The sequence below is a fragment of the Lipotes vexillifer genome, unplaced genomic scaffold, assembly GCF_000442215.2.
Source record: "Lipotes vexillifer unplaced genomic scaffold, Lipotes_vexillifer_v1.1 scaffold59, whole genome shotgun sequence".
In the NCBI taxonomy this organism is placed as follows: domain Eukaryota; kingdom Metazoa; phylum Chordata; class Mammalia; order Artiodactyla; family Lipotidae; genus Lipotes; species Lipotes vexillifer.
This window is the reverse complement of record NW_006791208.1, coordinates 3,065,065-3,071,391: the sequence shown is the minus strand read 5'-3', so window position 1 is coordinate 3,071,391 and position 6,327 is coordinate 3,065,065. Positions and strand designations below refer to the sequence as shown.

The window sequence follows — 6,327 nt, the reverse complement described above, 5'->3', positions numbered from 1 at the left end:
TTTCAAAAAAAAAAAAAAAAAAAAAAAAAAAAGGTACAAACAAGATGGGAATAGGGTACTCCCCCATAGATGACAAATCACCCCAGCAGACTGGGCCACGCTGACTATTTACTGGCCAAGGAAGCAGAGTTATACACACCACCAGTTACTTAGACCTGACGCCACCCTGTGAGTGTGTAATAATCATATGTCCTGGGGAATAATCACAGTGCACCATACTGCCCATCCTCGCAAACCCCTCCTGGTGGTCCCAGCTGCAGATGCACCTGAGCCAGTGAGATCAGGAGCTGAGGCCCTAAACGGATCAGCCACTCCTAGTTCTAGCGGAGTCTCTAATCAAGCAATCCTCGCCCTGTCTTGGCAAGACAAAATGTGGAAAAATACACAAGCACACACCCTTATGAGCCAAAAGATAAGGCGGTCTATTTCCTATGAATTGGGGCAGCCCTTCTGGAGAATATGACTATATAAATGTCAGGCCCGTCAAAACGATGGACACACCTTCTGACCCATTTACTCTCACTCCTGGGAATCTATCCCAGCAAATAATTTCTCCCCTTTCCCCAAAGGGAAGAATCTGTGTTACAAAAGCTAATCACCGCTCCTTATCTAGGATAGTAGAAAAACTGGAAACAACCTAAATGTCCAATATAGGAATTTCCAAAAATACAATCAGGAAGACTGTGCGGCAACCTGGAATGTTCTACACTAGGTGATGCTGACACGAAAACGCAGACTTCAAGATCACGTGGATACTCTCACCAAGATGTGAAACTATGCGTGACTGCAGACAGGAAAATGGAGCCTGAACGAGGGAACACAGTCAAGTTGCGATGCCTTGTGTAGTCTTCTAGAATTTCTATGCAGTTACAAAAGTTTAGTAAATAAAACTGGAAGGGAAAAAAGGTACCACCTCTCAGCAGTGGAAGTGAAATAGTCTCTACACATGTTATTAAAACGCAAGACTTTCCCTTTCTGACTGCATTGAATTACCAAGAAATGGAAGCAGAGAAACCATCTGCACTCAGACCTAGGGATCAGGCCTTGGGGTCTGATATCACATGGACAGAGTTCAGCTCAAATAAGGGCAATTCTCTAACGGTTAGAATGATCCAGAGTCAACAGCCCATTGTGGGGCCAGACAAAGAGAGTTAAGACCATCCACCCACAAAAATGCCACAAACGGGAGCAAGGGCAGGGAGCTGCCGGTAGGTCCTTCCGCATCAGACTGGCTTTGCCTCTCTTGGGAAGGGTTAGGGTTAGGGACTGTCTTGGTTTGCCTGGGGCAGTCCTGGGGCACATCTGTTGTTCCAGCAAAATTCTTAATAACCTCTCTTTCATGCTTAAAAGTTTCCCAACTTGGATCACAAATTACATGCTCACCCTACTCCTGGGAGGCATCTATTACTTCTGAGGAAGGGGCCTCAAGCCATGCTGGTCACAGAGCACAAATGTCCATGTGTCTCACCCAGAAACAGGCTGCACATTAGGGTCAGAAATGAATTCCCGCATTTTACAAGCAAGGAAGCTGTAGCTCAGACCTGCCCTTGTCACTGAGAAGGTCCACAGGGGGGGGGGGGGCTCTCTGTCGTCTGTGCCTACAAGCAGTCTCCATTTTTCACTTTTAATCCACCTCCGAAATAGATCCAGGCAAGGGCTTTATCAGAATCTTTGCAGATTAAACTCAGTGTCTGTGGTGGGAGTTGCAGGCATCATCGAAATCATCCCTCAAGAGGATTCACTCAGCAAAAACCAGGGAAGCTCAAATTCTCTGTGGAATCAGGTAGGGTGAGAATGAACAAAGACAAAGGCTGTAAGCCCCTCCCAGCTTCTCTGCAAGTCAAAGTGAGATTTTTTAAAGAATTTTAATCATAGTAAAGTACACATAATATAAAACTTACCATCTTAACCATTTTTAAGTGTACAGCTCAGTGGCATTAAGTACATTCACAGTATTGTGAAACCACCACCACCGTCCACAGAACTCTTTCCATCTTGCAGAACCGACACTCTGTCCCCATTAAACAGTAACTTCCCATTTTCCCCTCCCCGCCAGCCCCTAGTACCCACCATTCTACTTTGGGTCTCTGAAGCAGACTACTCTATGTACCTCATATAAGTGGAATCATAGAGTATTTGTCCTTTTGTGTTTGGTTTATTTCACTCAGCATAATGTCCTCAAGATTCACCCATGTTGTAGTATGTGTAGGAATTTCCTTCATTTTTAAGGCTGAATAATATTCCATGGCCTGTATAAACCACTTTTTGTTTATCCATTCATCCTTCAGTAGACACAGGGGTTGCTTCTAGCTCTCAGCTATTTTGAATAACGCTGCTACGAACAAGGGTGCACAAATATCTCTTCAAGATCCTGCTTTCAATTCTTCTAGGTATATGCCCAGAGGAGAACTGCTGCATCATATGGTAATTCTATTTTTTACTTTTTGAGGAACCGCCATACTTTTTTCATAGCAGCTGTACCATTATAAGTTCTCACCAACCGTGCACAAGGATTCCAGTTTCTCTACATCCTCACCAATATTTGTTATTTTTCTGGTTTTTAGTAATACCCATTCTAATGGGTGAGAGTGATATCTCATTGTGGTTTTGATTTGCATTTTCCTGTGTCAAAGTGAGATTTTGCCCTAGAAACAGGTCTAACACATCCAAGGAATGATTATAATTTTAAAAAACCAGGCTTCCCTGGTGGCGCAGTGGTTAAGAATCCACCTGCCGATGCAGGGGACGTGGGTTCGAGCCCTGGTCCGGGAAGATCCCACATGCCACAGAGTAACTAAAGCCCGTGTGCCACAACTACTGAACCTGCGCTCTAGAGGCCACGAGCCACAAATACTGAAGCCCGCGAACCTAGAGCCCGTGCTCTACAATAAGAGAAGCCACCACAATGAGAAGCTCACGCACCACAACAAAGAGTAGCCTCTACTCGTGGCAAGTAGAGAAAGTCCAGCACAGCAATGAACACCCAATGCAGCCAAAAATAAAGAAATAAATTTATAAAAAGAAAAGAGAGAAGCCACCGCAATGAGAAGCCTGCACACCGCAACGAAGAGTAGCCCCCGCTCGCCGCAACTAGAGAAAGCCCGCGCACAGCAACGAAGACCCAACACAGCCAAAAATAAATAAATTTTAAAATAATAATAATAATTTTAAAAAACCGAGAAAGGGTAAAAAGTGCTAGTGTCCTCAAAATGCTGTGGTGGCAGCATTTTCCTGACATCCCTGTGATAAGATCCCCATGAAGCCCAGCTCCATGTACACCCAGTAAAACATGCAGTTCAGAACACACACAAACACTGCGGGCATCCACATCTCTCGCCTCAAGCAAGTATTAATGGTCCCTTGGAAAAATCTCGACCTTGAAGTTGGAAGGAGACAGCTTAAAAAGAAAAAACACAAAAAAACGGTTAGAGTGCTACAGGTGTTTGCTATAAAGAACGTTACTGTGAAAATAATTCTGGATGGGGCAAACTGTTAAATAAAACCTCTGCTTGTTCCCGCACCTAGAATTGGTCAAAGAATTCAACAGGTTGCTTCTGCATATTCAAACCTGCCTACGGAGCCCAAGTCCACCATCAAGGCTGTCATCCTTCTGCTCCGCTTACTCACTGTTAATTCATCGAAACCAAACAAAAACTCTCTGCAAAATGATCCATCTGTGCTTTGCTTCAAAATAATCCAAGGTGGGGGAAGATATAAATTAAACATGATAGGCTGAGTTGGTAACTTTTGAAGCTAGCTGATGGGAACACGGCAGCCGGGGTGGGGGGGTTCATTATATTCCTCTATTTTTGTATTTTCTCCATTTAAAGAAGAAAACTTCTCTGAGGAGGTAAGGGCTTGGTACATCATCTTATTCATCTTCAACAACCTTGTGAGGCAGGCAGCAGGCAGGTGACAGCAGTATTTCACAAAGAAATCAGCTCAGGTTGAGAGTCCAGACTGGCACCCAGGAGCCCCCGCTGCACCATGCACTTCCCTAAGGGCTCTGCGCCCCAATTCCCAAGCCTCATTCCACATTCCCAGCTCCTGTGCAGATGAAGACAGCAAATCTCCGCCTAGAACCCAGCAGGGAGGGGCCGGGCAGCCTCCCCCTCTCATTTTCCCAACAGAGCTCTCATGCCTCGTTTTCCTGACTGTTCCTGTTTGTCCTGTCCTGTTCTGCCCCAGTGCACACTAACTGAAAAATGATTAACTCTCGACCACAGACACTGCCAATTCTGCAAAACTCCGATAACGCTGTAGCCCCCTTCAATCACCAAGCAGACTTGCTACAATTCTGGATTCATGAACTCTGCTGTGTGAATTTGGTGCTGCAAATGTATTATACTGGGCAAGTTAGTAAAGCTTCCCAAGCGCAAAGAATCTATCCTTAAGAGGCTCTGAAGAAACAGAGATTACCAGGGCCCTGGGCCACAGCAGCAGCAGGAGAGTTTCACTCCAGATGCAAAAATCAGGATGAGAGTCAGAGGTCGGGATGTAAGGCCAAGCAAGCACAGCGGGCCACCGGGCCAGGGGTACAACAGGCGGGTGGACAAAGTGTCTAAAGTGTCAAACCACCTGCCTAAGCCAGGTGGCCCTCAACTGTGCACCTGGCTGGGGGCTGGGGACTCCAGGTGAGGCCAGAGGCTCTCCTCCAGACAGGGAGCAATGCAGGTCTGAGAAGCCACACATCTTAGGGAGGGGGCAACCACAGTCCTCCCATTAGGAGGGGCCCACAGGAACCACCTCAAATGTCCAGCACTGCCCTACCTCAGGGGCAACAATGAGGCTGCTGGTGAAAGGTTGTCTGGGCACCAGAAAAGTCCTGCGGTGAATGGCCAAGCCACTGAATCCCGCCCTACTTCTCCAGGAAAGAAAACCCCCCAAACTTTGAGATAAATCATCAGGGGGTGATGCTGGAAAAACAAGGGTGAAAGGCTGAGAGATCCTGATAAGTCGGCCTCGATGTCCAAAGTTCCAGTCCAAATAGGAAATGCCAAAATCCTCAGTAGAGGCAAATGTGGCATCATGACCACTTATCCTGTCCCTCCTTCTCCATCAGGCCCCACCCAGACACTAGCTGCAGACTCGACGCCCGTATTAAATGAGGTTTTAAAACCCTCTGTGCACGGTCATGTCACCGTGCTCTCCTGCACAGAAGCAATGTCTGCCTCCCCCTGGACCAATGCCACTGATATGCTTTGATATCTCCCTTAACCCCTTGACCAGTTCCAGCCAGTACCCAATTGCTCCTCTTTAAGGCAAGAGTCCTTGAAAGAACTGTCATGCGTCACTGGTCTCCACTTTCTCATGTCCCATGGGCTCCTGGACCAACTCCAGGTGGGCTTCCATCCCCAGCAGTTCTGGTCAAGGTCATACCCTCCACCTTGTCAAAGCCAATGTCAATTTTCTGTCCCCATCCTACTCCTCTCTACATGAAGGGCTTCCTCTCAAGGCTTCCACGACACAAAATCTCCTGGTCTTCCTTTTACCTCAGGCCACTCACTCACTCACAGCCAACTTTGGAGAGGACTTTCCTCCTGAACCCCACCTCTAGCATCCCCACCTCAATATTCAGACCCCTCCTCTCCTCAGTCAATACACTCTCCTTCGATGATCTGGTCACCCCTTCCTCTGATGGTGGCCAAGACTTCCATCTCCAGGATGGCCACTGGTACGGGACACTGACATGTCCATGTGGCTGGCTAAGAGACCATTCAAACCCTTCTGCCCCAAATGTCCATCTCAGAACATGGGACCACCATCCATGCCTTCACTCTGCAGAATCACTCCAAAATCAGATGATACCATCCAACTTATAACCTACCAAGAGTTACTGACAGAAGTAGAACTCCAGCTACTTACTGGGAACCATACAGTCCTGCATGACCTGGCTTCTTCATGCCCGTGTCCTCACCTGTGTCCCCTGTGCCCTGTACTCACTCAGCTCCAGCCACATGCCCTTCTTTTTGCTTCTTGCACATGCCAAGTTCATTCCTGCCTCAGGACCTCTGCACATGCTGCTCTCCCTACCTGGAGCTTTCTTCCCAAGACCCCATATAGCTGTGTCTTCACTAGTACTCAGGTCTCAGCCTACAAGCCACCTCTCCTTAGAATGTGCTTCCCAACCACCCTGGCCAAGCGGCTTCACCCTCCCTGCTCTGAGGCTCAGTAGGCTAATATCCCTTCTGATTGAACACCAGCACCACAAGGACAGGGTTTTACTCCCCTTGTCCACCCTTACCTCCCAGAGCCCGGGACAAGGCCTGGCCCACAGTCCAATGTGCACAAAGGACCCGGCAGCTGATGTCTCATTGGGGCATTCCT

The 6,327-nt window shown here is 47.5% G+C and overlaps 1 protein-coding gene across 3 annotated transcripts in view; it reads right to left on the bottom strand.

Annotated features, from left to right (window-relative positions):
* TSPAN14 (tetraspanin 14) overlaps window positions 1-6,327 on the bottom strand; it is a 56,228-nt gene that overhangs the window by 22,385 nt on the left and 27,516 nt on the right. The gene's annotated exons all lie outside the window — the stretch shown is intronic.